Source organism: Rhipicephalus microplus, chromosome 5 (genome assembly GCF_043290135.1).
Source record: "Rhipicephalus microplus isolate Deutch F79 chromosome 5, USDA_Rmic, whole genome shotgun sequence".
In the NCBI taxonomy this organism is placed as follows: domain Eukaryota; kingdom Metazoa; phylum Arthropoda; class Arachnida; order Ixodida; family Ixodidae; genus Rhipicephalus; species Rhipicephalus microplus.
In genome coordinates this window covers 163,913,116-163,926,921 of record NC_134704.1, presented here as the reverse complement: position 1 = coordinate 163,926,921, position 13,806 = coordinate 163,913,116, and the positions used below count along the sequence as shown (strand labels likewise).

Here is a 13,806-nt window from a genome sequence, read left to right as displayed (position 1 = left end):
GACTCAGTGGCGCAGCGGTAGCGCGTCTGACACCAGATCAGAAGGTTGCGTGTTCGAATCGCGTCGGGGTCAAATTCTCTTTTTTATTGTTTTCAACTATCTGTCTACCTATTTGTCTGTCTACAATGACTTCTCTTTTTACCTATGCTTCATGGACAGAAGGCCGAGCAAAACATGCTACTGCGTGTTTGCGAACGGCTACACTAAGTCAACTCGGTGGCGACCCGGTAGGACGTCTGACTCCAGATCAGAAGGTTGCGTGTTCGAATCACGTCCGTGTCAAGTTCTCTCTTTCATTATTTTCATCTATCTGTCTATCTACTTATTTGTCTGTCTACAATGACTTGTCTCTTTACCTGTGCTTCATCGACAGAAGGCCGAGCAAAACATGCTACCACGTGTGTGCCAACGGCTGCCCTGAGCGGACTCGGAGGCGCAACGGTAGTGCGTCTGACTCCAGATCAGTAGGTTGCATGTTCGAATCACGTCCGGGTCGAATTCTCTTTTTTATTGTTTTCAACTATCTGTCTATCTACTTATTTGTCTGTCTACAATGACTTGTCCCTTTACTTGTGCTTCATCGACAGAAGGCTGAGCAAAACATGCTACCGCGTGTCTGCGAACGGTTACTCTAAGCGGACTCGGTGGCGCAACTTTAGCACGTCTGACTCCAGTTCAGAAGGTTGCTTGTTCTAAGCACGTCCGGGTCAAATTCTCTTTTTATTATTTCCATCTATCTGTCTATCTACTTATTTGTCTGTCTGCAATGACTTGTCCCTTTACCTGTGCTTCATCGACAGAAGGCCGAGCAAAACTTGCTACCACGTGTGTGCGAACGGCTACCCTAAGCGGACTCGGTGGCGCAACTTTAGCACGTTTGACTCCAGATCAGAAGGTTGCGTGTTCTCATCACGTCCGCGTCAAATTTTCTTTTTATTATTTTCATCTATCAGTCTATCTACTTATTTGTCTGTCTACAATGACTTGTCCCTTTACCTGTGCTTCATCGATAGAAGGCCGAGCAAAACATGCTACCACGTGTGTGCCAACGGCTACCCTAAGTGGACTCGGTGGCGAACTGTTAGCGCGTCCGACTCCAGATCAGAAGGTTGCGTGTTCGAATCGCGTCCGAGTCAAATTCTCTTTCTTAATATTTTCATCTCTCTATCTACTTATTTGTCTGTCTACAATGACTTGTCTCTTTACCTGTGCTGCATCGACAGAAGGCCGAGCAAAACATGCTACCGCGTTTGTGTGAAAGGCTACACTAAGTGGACTCGGTGGCGACACAGTAGCACGTCTGACTCCAGATCATAAGGCTGCGTGTTCGAATCACGTCCGGGTCAAGTTCTCTTTTTAGTATTTTCATCTGTCTATCTACCTAATTGTCTGTCTACAATGACATGTCTCATTACCTGGGCTTCATCGACAGAAGGCCGAGCAAAACATGCTACCGCGTTTGTGCGTACGGCAACACTAAGTGGACTCGGTGGCAACTCGGCAGCACGTCTGACTCCAGATCAGAAGGCTGCGTGTTCGAATCACGTCCGGGTCAAGTTCTCTTTTTAGTATTTTCATCTGTCTATCTACCTAATTGTCTGTCTACAAAGACATGTCTCATTACCTGGGCTTCATCGAATGAAGGCCGAGCAAAACATGCTACCGCGTGTGTGCGAACGGCAACCCTAAGCGGATTCGATGGCGACATGGTAGCAGGTCCGACTCCAGATCAGAAGGTTGCGTGTTCGAATCACGTCCGGGTAAAATGCTCTTTTTATTATTTTCATCTATCTGTCTATCTACTTATTTGTCTGTCTACAATGACTCTACTCTTAAGCTGTGCTTCCTCGACAGAAGGCCGAGCAAAACATGCTACCACGTGTGTGCGAATGGCCGCCCTAAACGGACTCGGTGGCGACATGGTAGCATGTCTGACCCCAGATCAGAAGGTTGCGAGTTTGAATCACGTCCGGATCAAATTTCCTTTTTTATTATTTTCATCTATCTGTCTATCTACCTATTTGTCTGTCTACAAAGACTTGTCTCTTTACCTGTGCTTCATCGACAGAAGGCCGAGCAAAACATGCTACCGCGTGTGTGCGTACTGCTACACTAAGTGGACTCGGTGGCGACCCGGTAGCACGTCTGACTGCAGATCAGAAGGTTGCGTGTTCGAATCACGTCCGGGTCAAATTCTCTTTATAATATTTTCATCTGTCTATCTACCTATTTGTCTGTCTACAAAGACTTGTCTCTTTACCTGTGCTTCATCGACAGAAGGCCGAGCAAAACATGCTACCGCGTGTGTGCGAACGGCTACACTAAGTGGACTCGGTGGCGACACAGTAGCACGTCTGACTGCAGATCAGAAGGTTGCGTGTTCGAATCACGTTCGGGTCAAGTTCTCTTTATAATATTTTCATCTGTATATCTATTTATTTGTCTGTCTACAATGACATGTCTCCTTACCTGTGCTTCATCGACAGAAGGCCGAGCAATACATGCTACCGCGTGTGTGCGAACGGTTACTCTAAGCGGACTCAGTGGCGCAACTTTAGCACGTCTGACTCCAGATCAGAAGGTTGCGTGTTCGAATCACGTCCGCGTCATGTTCTCTTTTCTACTATTTTCATTTATCTGTCTATCTACTTATTTGTCTGTCTACAATAACTCTTCTCTTTACCTGTGCTGCATCGACAGAAGGCCGAGCAAAACATGCTACCGCGTGTGTGCGAACGGCTACACTAAGTGTACTCGGTGGCGATACGGTAGCACGTCTGACTCCAGATCACAAGGTTGCGTGTTCGAATCGCGTCCGGGTCAAATTCTCTTTCTTATTATTTTCATCTGTCAATCTACTTATTTGTCTGTCTACAATGACTTGTCTCTTTAGGTGTGCTTCATCGACAGAAGGCCGAGCAAAACATGCTACCGCGTGTGTGCGAACGGCTACACTAAGTGTACTCGGTGGCGATACGGTAGCACGTCTGACTCCAGATCACAAGGTTGCGTGTTCGAATCGCGTCCGGGTCAAATTCTCTTTCTTATTATTTTCATCTGTCAATCTACTTATTTGTCTGTCTACAATGACTTGTCTCTTTACCTGTGCTGCATCGACAGAAGGCCGAGCAAAACATGCTACCGCGTGTGTGCGAACGGCTACACAAAGTGGACTCGGTGGCGACACTGTAGCACGTCTGACTCCAGATCAGAAGGTTGCGGGTTCGAATCACGTTCGGGTCAAGTACTCTTTTTTACTATTTTCATTTATCTGTCTATCTACTTATTTGTCTGTCTGCAATGACTCTTCTCTTTAGGTGTGCTTCATCGACAGAAGGCCGAGCAAATCATGCTACCACGTGTGTGCGAACGGCTACCCTAAACGGACGCGTTGGCGACACGGTAGCACGTCTGACTCCAGATCAGAAGGTTGCGAGTTTGAATCACGCCCGGGTCAAATTCGCTTTTTTATTATTTTCATCTATCTGTCTATCTACCTATTTGTCTGTCTACAAAGACTTGTCTCTTTACCTGTGCTTCATCGACAGAAGGCCGAGCAAAACATGCTACCGCGTGTGTGCGAACGGCTACACTAAGTGGACTCGGTGGTGACACAGTAGCACGTCTGACTCCAGATCATACGGATGCGGGTTCGAATCACGTCCGGGTCATGTTCTCTTTTCTACTATTTTCATTTATCTGTCTATCTACTTATTTGTCTGTCTACAATAACTCTTCTCTTTACCTGTGCTTCATCGTCAGAAGGCCGAGCAAAACATGCTACCGCGTGTGTGCGAACGGCTACACTAAGTGTACTCGGTGGCGATACGGTAGCACGTCTGACTCCAGATCACAAGGTTGCGTGTTCGAATCGCGTCCGGGTCAAATTCTCTTTCTTATTATTTTCATCTGTCAATCTACTTATTTGTCTGTCTACAATGACTTGTCTCTTTACCTGTGCTGCATCGACAGAAGGCCGAGCAAAACATGCTACCGCGTGTCTGCGAACGGCTACACAAAGTGGACTCGGTGGCGACACAGTAGCACGTCTGACTCCAGATCAGAAAGTTGCGGGTTCGAATCACGTTCGGGTCAAGTTCTCTTTTTTACTATTTTCATCTATCTGTCTATCTACTTATTTGTCTGTCTGCAATGACTCTTCTCTTTAGGTGTGCTTCATCGACAGAAGGCCGAGAAAATCATGCTACCACGTGTGTGCGAACGGCTACCCTAAACGGACGCGGTGGCGACACGGTAGCACGTCTGACTCCAGATCAGAAGGTTGCGAGTTTGAATCACGTCCGGGTCAAATTCGCTTTTTTATTATTTTCATCTATCTGTTTATCTACCTATTTGTCTGTCTACAAAGACTTGTCTCTTTACCTGTGCTTCATCGACAGAAGGCCGAGCAAAACATGCTACCGCGTGTGTGCGTACTGCTACACTAAGTGGACTCGGTGGCGACCCGGTGCACGTCTGACTGCAGATCAGAAGGTTGCGTGTTCGAATCACGTTCGGGTCAAGTTCTCTTTATAATATTTTCATCTGTCTATCTATTTATTTGTCTGTCTACAATGACATGTCTCCTTACCTGTGCTTCATCGACAGAAGGCCGAGCAAAACATGCTACCGCGTGTGTGCGAACGGTTACTCTAAGCGGACTCAGTGGCGCAACTTTAGCACGTCTGACTCCAGATCAGAAGGTTGCGTGTTCCAATCAAGTCCGGGTCAAATTCTTTTTTTATTATTTTCATCTGTCTATCCACTTATTTGTCTGTGTTCAATGACTTGTCTCTTTACCTGTGCTTCATCGTCAGAAGGCCGAGCAAAACATGCTACCGCGTGTGTGCGAACGGCTACACTAAGTGTACTCGGTGGCGATACGGTAGCACGTCTGACTCCAGATCACAAGGTTGCGTGTTCGAATCGCGTCCGGGTCAAATTCTCTTTCTTATTATTTTCATCTGTCAATCTACTTATTTGTCTGTCTACAATGACTTGTCTCTTTACCTGTGCTGCATCGACAGAAGGCCGAGCAAAACATGCTACCGCGTGTGTGCGAACGGCTACACAAAGTGGACTCGGTGGCGACACTGTAGCACGTCTGACTCCAGATCAGAAGGTTGCGGGTTCGAATCACGTTCGGGTCAAGTACTCTTTTTTACTATTTTCATCTATCTGTCTATCTACTTATTTGTCTGTCTGCAATGACTCTTCTCTTTAGGTGTGCTTCATCGACAGAAGGCCGAGCAAATCATGCTACCACGTGTGTGCGAACGGCTACCCTAAAAGGACGCGTTGGCGACACGGTAGCACGTCTGACTCCAGATCAGAAGGTTGCGAGTTTGAATCACGTCCGGGTCAAATTCGCTTTTTTATTATTTTCATCTATCTGTCTATCTACCTATTTGTCTGTCTACAAAGACTTGTCTCTTTACCTGTGCTTCATCGACAGAAGGCCGAGCAAAACATGCTAACGCGTGTGTGCGTACTGCTACACTAAGTGGACTCGGTGGCGACCCGGTAGCACGTCTGACTGCAGATCAGAAGGTTGCGTGTTCGAATCACGTTCGGGTCAAGTTCTCTTTATAATATTTTCATCTGTATATCTATTTAATTGTCTGTCTACAATGACATGTCTCCTTACCTGTGCTTCATCGACAGAAGGCCGAGCAAAACATGCTACCGCGTGTGTGCGAACGGTTACTCTAAACGGACTCAGTGGCGCAACTTTAGCACGTCTGACTCCAGATCAGAAGGTTGCGTGTTCCAATCAAGTCCGGGTCAAATTCTTTTTTTTATTATTTTCATCTCTCTATCCACTTATTTGTCTGTGTTCAATGACTTGTCTCTTTACCTGTGCTTCATCGTCAGAAGGCCGAGCAAAACATGCTACCGCGTGTTTGCGAACGGCTACACTAAGTGTACTCGGTGGCGATACGGTAGCACGTCTGACTCCAGATCACAAGGTTGCGTGTTCGAATCGCGTCCGGGTCAAATTCTCTTTCTTATCATTTTTATCTGTCAATCTAATTATTTGTCTGTCTACAATGACTTGTCTCTTTACCTGTGCTGCATCGACAGAAGGCCGAGCAAAACATGCTACCGCGTGTGTGCGAACGGCTACACAAAGTGGACTCGGTGGCGACACAGTAGCACGTCTGACTCCAGATCAGAAGGTTGCGGGTTCGAATCACGTTCGGGTCAAGTACTCTTTTTTACTATTTTCATCTATCTGTCTATCTACTTATTTGTCTGTCTCCAATGACTCTTCTCTTTAGGTGTGCTTCATCGACAGAAGGCCGAGCAAATCATGCTACCACGTGTGTGCGAACGGCTACCCTAAACGGACGTGGTGGCGACACCGTAGCACGTCTGACTCAAGATCAGAAGGTTGCGTGTTCGAATCACGTCCGGGTAAAATTCTCTTTTAATGTTTTCATCTATCTGTCTATCTACTTATTTGTCTGTCTACAATGACTTTCTCTTCACCTGTGCTTCATCGACAGAAGGCCGAGAAAACATACTACCGCGTGTGTGCGAACGGCTACATTAAGCGGACTCGGTTGTGCAACTTTAGCACGTCTGACTCCAGATCAGAAGGTTGCGTGTTCTAATCACATCCGGGTCAAATTCTCTTTTTATGAATTTTATCTATCTGTTTATCTACCTATTTGTCTGTCTACAATGACTCTTCTCTTTAGCTGTGCTTCCTCGACAGAAGGCCGAGCAAAACATGCTACCACGTGTGTGCGAACGGCCACCCTAAACGGACTCGGTGGCGACATGGTAGCACGTCTGACTCCAGATCAGAAGGTTGGGAGTTTGAATCACGTCCGAATCAAATTTCCTTTTTTATTATTTTCATCAATCTGTCTATCTACCTATTTGTCTGTCTACAATGACTTGTCTCTTTACCTGTGCTTCATCGACAGAAGGCCGAGAAAACACGCTACCACGTGTGTACAAACGGCCAGCCAAAGCGGACTCAGTGGCGCAGCGGTAGCGCGTCTGACACCAGATCAGAAGGTTGCGTGTTCGAATCACGTCGCGGTCAAATTCTCTTTTTTATTGTTTTCAACTATCTGTCTACTTATTTGTCTGTCTACAATGACTTCTCTTTTTACCTATGCTTCATGGACAGAAGGCCGAGCAAAACATGCTACTGCGTGTTTGCGAACGGCTACACTAAGTCAACTCGGTGGCGACCCGGTAGGACGTCTGACTCCAGATCAGAAGGTTGCGTGTTCGAATCACGTCCGTGTCAAGTTCTCTCTTTCATTATTTCCATCTATCTGTCTATCTACTTATTTGTCTGTCTACAAGGACTTCTCTCTTTACCTGTGCTTCATCGACAGAAGGCCGAGCAAAACATGCTACCACGTGTGTGCCAACGGCTGCCCTGAGCGGACTCGGAGGCGCAACGGTAGTGCGTCTGACTCCAGATCAGTAGGTTGCATGTTCGAATCACGTCCGGGTCGAATTCTCTTTTTTATTGTTTTCAACTATCTGTCTATCTACTTATTTGTCTGTCTACAATGACTTGTCCCTTTACTTGTGCTTCATCGACAGAAGGCCGAGCAAAACATGCTACCGCGTGTCTGCGAACGGTTACTCTAATCGGACTCGGTGGCGCAACTTTAGCACGTCTGACTCCAGATCAGAAGGTTGCTTGTTCTAATCACGTCCGGGTCAAATTCTCTTTTTATTATTTCCATCTATGTGTCTATCTACTTATTTGTCTGTCTGCAATGACTTGTTCCTTTACCTGTACTTCATCGACAGAAGGCCGAGCAAAACATGCTACCGCGTGTGTGCGAACGTCTGCCCAAAGCGCACTCGGTGGCGCAACTGTAGCGCGTCTAACTCCCAATGAGAAGGTTGCGTGTTCGAATCACATCTGGGTGAAATTCTTTTTTTATCATTTTCATCTATCTGTCTATCTACTTATTTGTCTGTCTACAATGACTTGTCCCTTTACCTGTGCTTCATCGACATAAGGCCGTGCAAAACATGCTACCACGTGTGACCCAACGGCTACCCTAAGCGGACTCGGTGGCGCAACTTTAGCACGTCTGACTCCAGATCTGAAGGTTGCGTGTTCTAGTCACGTCCGCGTCAAATTCTCTTTTTATTATTTTTATCTATCTGTCTATCTACTTATTTGTCTGTCTGCAATGACTTGTCCCTTTACCTGTGCTTCATCGACAGAAGGCCGAGCAAAACTTGCTACCACGTGTGTGCGAACGGCTACCCTAAGCGGACTCGGTGGCGCAACTTTAGCACGTCTGACTCCAGATCAGAAGGTTGCGTGTTCTCATCACGTCCGCGTCAAATTTTCTTTTTATTATTTTCATCTATCAGTCTATCTACTTATTTGTCTGTCTACAATGACTTGTCCCTTTACCTGTGCTTCATCGATAGAAGGCCGAGCAAAACATGCTACCACGTGTGTGCGAACGGCTACCCTAAGTGGACTCGGTGGCGAACTGTTAGCGCGTCCGACTCCAGATCAGAAGGTTGCGTGTTCGAATCGCGTCCGAGTCAAATTCTCTTTCTTAATATTTTCATCTCTCTATCTACTTATTTGTCTGTCTACAATGACTTGTCTCTTTACCTGTGCTGCATCGACAGAAGGCCGAGCAAAACATGCTACCGCGTTTGTGCGAACGGCTACACTAAGTGGACTCGGTGGCGACACAGTAGCACGTCTGACTCCAGATCATAAGGTTGCGGGTTCGAATCACGTCCGGGTCATGTTCTCTTTTCTACTATTTTCATTTATCTGTCTATCTACTTATTTGTCTGTCTAATATAACTCTTCTCTTTACCTGTGCTTCATCGACAGAAGGCCGAGCAAAACATGCTACCGCGTTTGTGCGTACGGCAACACTAAGTGGACTCGGTGGCAACTCGGCAGCACGTCTGACTCCAGATCAGAAGGCTGCGTGTTCGAATCACGTCCGGGTCAAGTTCTCTTTTTAGTATTTTCATCTGTCTATCTACCTAATTGTCTGTCTACAATGACATATCTCATTACCTGGGCTTCATCGACAGAAGGCCGAGCAAAACATGCTACCGCGTGTGTGCGAACGGCAACCCTAAGCGGATTCGATGGCGACATGGTAGCACGTCCGACTCCAGATCAGAAGGTTGCGTGTTCGAATCACGTCCGGGTAAAATGCTCTTTTTATTATTTTCATCTATCTGTCTATCTACTTATTTGTCTGTCTACAATGACTCTACTCTTAAGCTGTGCTTCCTCGACAGAAGGCCGAGCAAAACATGCTACCACGTGTGTGCGAATGGCCGCCCTAAACGGACTCGGTGGCGACATGGTAGCATGTCTGACCCCAGATCAGAAGGTTGCGAGTTTGAATCACGTCCGGATCAAATTTCCTTTTTTATTATTTTCATCAATCTGTATATCTACTTATTTGTCTGTCTACAATGACTTGTCGCTTTACCTGTGCTTCATCGACAGAAGGCCGAGAAAACATGCTACCACGTGTGTGCAAACGGCTACCCTAAGCGGACTCGGTGGCGCAACGGTAGCGCGTCTGACCCCAGATCAGAAGGTTGCGTGTTCGAATCACGTTGGGGTCAAATTCTTTTTTTATTGTTTTCAACTATCTGTCTACTTATTTGTCTGTCTACAATGACTTCTCTCTTTACCTATGCTTCATCGACAGAAGGCCGAGCAATACATGCTACTGCGTGTGTGCGAGCGTGTGTGCGAACAGCTACACTAAGTCAACTCGGTGGCGACCCGGTCGAACGTCTGACTCCAGATCAGAAGGTTGCGTGTTCGAATCACGTCCATGTCAAGTTCTCTCTTTTATTATTTTCATCTATCTGTCTATCTACTTATTTGTCCTTCTACAATGACCTGTCCTTCTACCTGTGCTTCTTCGACAGAAGGCCGTGCAAAACACGCTACCGCGTTTGTGCGAACGGCCACCCTAAATGGACTCGGTGCCGTAACGGTAGCGCGTCTGACTCCAGATCATAAGGTTGCGTGTTCGAATCACGTTCGGGTAAAATTCTCTTTTTTATTATTTTCATCTATCTCTCTATCTACCTATTTGTCTGTCTACAATGACTATTGTCTTTAGCTGTGCTTCCTCGACAGAAGGCCGTGCGAAAAATGCTACCGCGTGTGTGCGAACGTCTGCCAAAAGCGCACTCGGTGGCGCAACTGTAGCGCGTCTGACTCCCGATGAGAAGGTTGCGTGTTTTGATCACGTCTGGGTGAAATTCTCTTTTTATTATTTTCATCTATCTGTCTATCTACTTATTTGTCTGTCTACAATGACTTGTTCCTTTACCTGTGCTTTATCGACATAAGGCCGTGCAAAACATGCTACCACGTGTGTGCGAACGGCTACCCTAAGCGAACTCGGTGGCGCAACTTTAGCACGTCTGACTCCAGATCAAAAGGTTGCGTGTTCTAATCACGTCCGCGTCAAACTCTCTTTTTATTACTTTCATCTATCTGTCTATCTACTTATTTGTATGTCTACAATGACTTGTCTCTTTACCTGTGCTTCATCGACAGAAGGCCGAGCAAAACATGCTACCACGTGTGTGCGAATTGTTACCCTAAACGGACTCGGTGGCGACACGGTAGCACGTCTGACTCCAGATCAGAAGGTTGCGTGTTAGAATTACGTTCGGGTCAAATTCTCTTTTTTATTATTTTCATCTATCTGTCTATCTACTTATTTGTCTGTCTACAATGACTTGTCTCTTTACCTGTCCTTCATCGACAAAAGGCCGAGCAAAACAAGCTACCGCGCGTGCGAAGAACGTCTGCCCAAAGCGGTGGCGACACGGTAGCACGTCTGACTCCTGATCAGAGGGTGGCGTGTTCGAATCACGTCCGTGTTAAGTTCTCTTTTTTGTTATTTTCATCTGTCTACCTCTTTGTCTGTCTACAACGACTTGTCTCTTTACCTGTGCTTCATCGATAGAAGGCCGAGCAAAACATGCTACCGCGTGTGTGCGAACGGCTACACAATGTGGACTCGGTGGGGACACAGTAGCACGTCTGACTCCGGATCAGAATGTTGCGGGTTCGAATCACGTTCGATTCAAGTTCTCTTTTTTACTTTTTTCAACTATCTGTCTATATTGTTATTTGTCTGGCTACAATGACTTGTCTCTTCACCTGTGCTTCATCGACAGAAGGCCGTGCAAAACATGCTACCGCGTGTGTGCGAACGTCTGCCCAAAGCGCACTCGGTGGCGAAACTGTAGCGCGTCTGACTCCCGATGAGAAGGTTGCGTGTTCTAATCACGTCTGGGTGAAATTCTCTTATTATTATTTTCATCTATCTGTCTATCTACTTATTTGTCCTTCTACAATGACTTGTCCCTTTACCTATGCTTCGTCGACATAAGGCCGAGCAAAACATGCCACCACGTGTGTGCGAACGGCTACCCTAAGCGGACTCGGTGGCGCAACTTTAGCACTTCTTACTCCAGATCAGTAGGTTGCGTGTTCTAATCACGTCCGCGTCAAATTCTCTTTTTAGTATTTTCATCTATCTCGCTCTACTTATTTGTCCTTCTACAATGACTTGTCCCTTTACCTGTGCTTCATCGACAGAAGGCCGTTCAAAACATGCTACCGCGTGTGTGCGAACGTCTGCCCAAAGCGGACTTGGTGGCTCAACTTTAGCACGTCTGACTCCAGATCAGAAGGTTGCTTGTTCTAATCACGTCCGGGTCAAATTCTCTTTTTATTATTTTCATCTATCTGTCTATCTACTTATTTGTCCTTCTACAATGACTTGTCCCTTTACCTATGCTTCGTCGACATAAGGCCGAGCAAAACATGCCACCACGTGTGTGCGAACGGCCACCCAAATGGACTCGGTTCCGCAAGGGTAGCGCGTCTGACTCCAGATCAGAATGTTGCGTGCTCGAATCACGTTCGGGACAAATTCTCTTTTTTATTATTTTCATTAATCTGTCTATATACCTATCTGTCTGTCTACAACGACTCGTTCTTTTACCTGTGCTTCATCAATAGAAGGCTGAGCAAAACATGGTTCCACGTGTGTGTGAACGGCTACCCTAAACGGACTCGGTGGCGAACCGGTAGCGCGTCTGACTCGAGATCAGAAGGTGGCGTGTTCCAATCACGTCCGGGTCATATTCTCTTTTTTAATATTTTCATCTGTCTATCCAATTATTTGTCTGTCTACAATGACTTTCCTCTTTACCTGTGCTTCATCGACAGAAGGCCGAGCAAAACATGCTACCGCGTGTGTGCGAACGGCTACACTAAGCGTACTCGGCGGCGATACAGTAGCACCTCTGCCTCCAGATCACAAGGCTGCGTGTTCGAATTACGTCCGCTTCAAATTCTCTTTTTTATTATTTTCATCGATCTGTCTATCTACTTATCTGTATGTCTACATTGACTTGTCTCTTTACCTGTGCTTCATCGACAGAAGGCCGAGCAAAACATGCTACCACGTGTGTGCGAATGGTTACCCTAAACGGACTCGGTGGCGACACGGTAGCACGTCTCACTCCAGATCAGAAGGTTGCGTGTTCGAATCACGTCCGGGTCAAATTCTCTTTTTTATTATTTTCATCTATCTGTCTATCTACTTATTTGTCTGTCTACAATGACTTGTCTCTTTACCTGTGCTTCATCGACAGAAGGCCGAGCAAAAAGGGCTACCGCGCGTGCGCGAACGTCTGCCCAAAGCGGTGGCGACACGGTAGCACGTCTGACTCCTGATCAGAGGGTTGCGTGTTCGAATCACGTCCGTGTTAAGTTCTCTTTTTGTTATTTTCATCTGTCTACCTCTTTGTCTGTCGACAACGACTTGTCTCTTTACCTGTGCTTCATCGATAGAAGGCTGAGCAAAACATGCTACCACGTGTGTGCGAACGGCGACCCTAAGTGGACTCGGTGGCGAACTGTTAGCGCGTCCGACTCAAGATCAGAAGGTTGCGTGTTCGAATCGCGTCCGAGTCAAATTCTCTTTCTTAATATTTTCATCTCTCTATCTACTTATTTGTCTGTCTACAATGACTTGTCTCTTTACCTGTGCTGCATCGACAGAAGGCCGAGCAAAACATGTTACCGCGTGTGTGCGAACGGCTACACAAAGTGGACTCGGGGGGGACACAGTAGCACGTCTGACTCCAGATCAGAATGTTGCGGGTTTGAATCACGTTCGATTCAAGTTCTCTTTTTTACTTTTTTCAGCTATCTGTCTATCTACCTATTTTTCTGTCTGCAATGACTTGTCCCTTTACCTGTGCTTCATCGACAGAAGGCCGAGCAAAACATGCTACCGCGTGTGTGCGAACGGTTACTCTAAGCGGACTAGGTGGCGCAACTTTAGCACGTCTGACTTCAGATCAGAAGGTTGCTTGTTCTAATCACGTCCGGGTCAAATTCTGCTTTTATTATTTTCCTCTATCTGTCTATCTGCTTATTTGTCTGTCTCCAATGACTTGTCTCTTTACCTGTGCTTCATCGACAGAAGGCCGAGCAAAACATGCTACCGCGTGTGTGCGTACTGCTACACTAAGTGGACTCGGTGGCGACCCGGTAGCACGTGTGACTGCAGATCAGAAGGTTGCGTGTTCGAATCACGTCCGGGTCAAATTCTCTTTATAATATTTTCATCTGTCTATCTACCTACCTGCGATACAGTAGTGGTGCAGGCTCTTCTCTTCTCACAATATGTCTATCTACCTATTTGTCTGTCTACAAAGACTTGTCTCTTTACCTGTGCTTCATCGACAGAAGGCCGAGCAAAACATGCTACCGCGTGT

General features: G+C 46.4%; 2 non-coding genes across 2 annotated transcripts; both read left to right on the top strand.

Annotated features, from left to right (window-relative positions):
* Positions 1-72, top strand: TRNAW-CCA (transfer RNA tryptophan (anticodon CCA)). The gene has a single exon. It is a non-coding gene; the product is annotated as a tRNA-Trp (tRNA).
* Positions 73-9,534: 9,462 nt separating this feature from the next.
* TRNAW-CCA (transfer RNA tryptophan (anticodon CCA)) lies at positions 9,535-9,606 on the top strand. Its single transcript has one exon. It is a non-coding gene; the product is annotated as a tRNA-Trp (tRNA).
* The last annotated feature ends 4,200 nt before the right edge of the window (positions 9,607-13,806 follow it).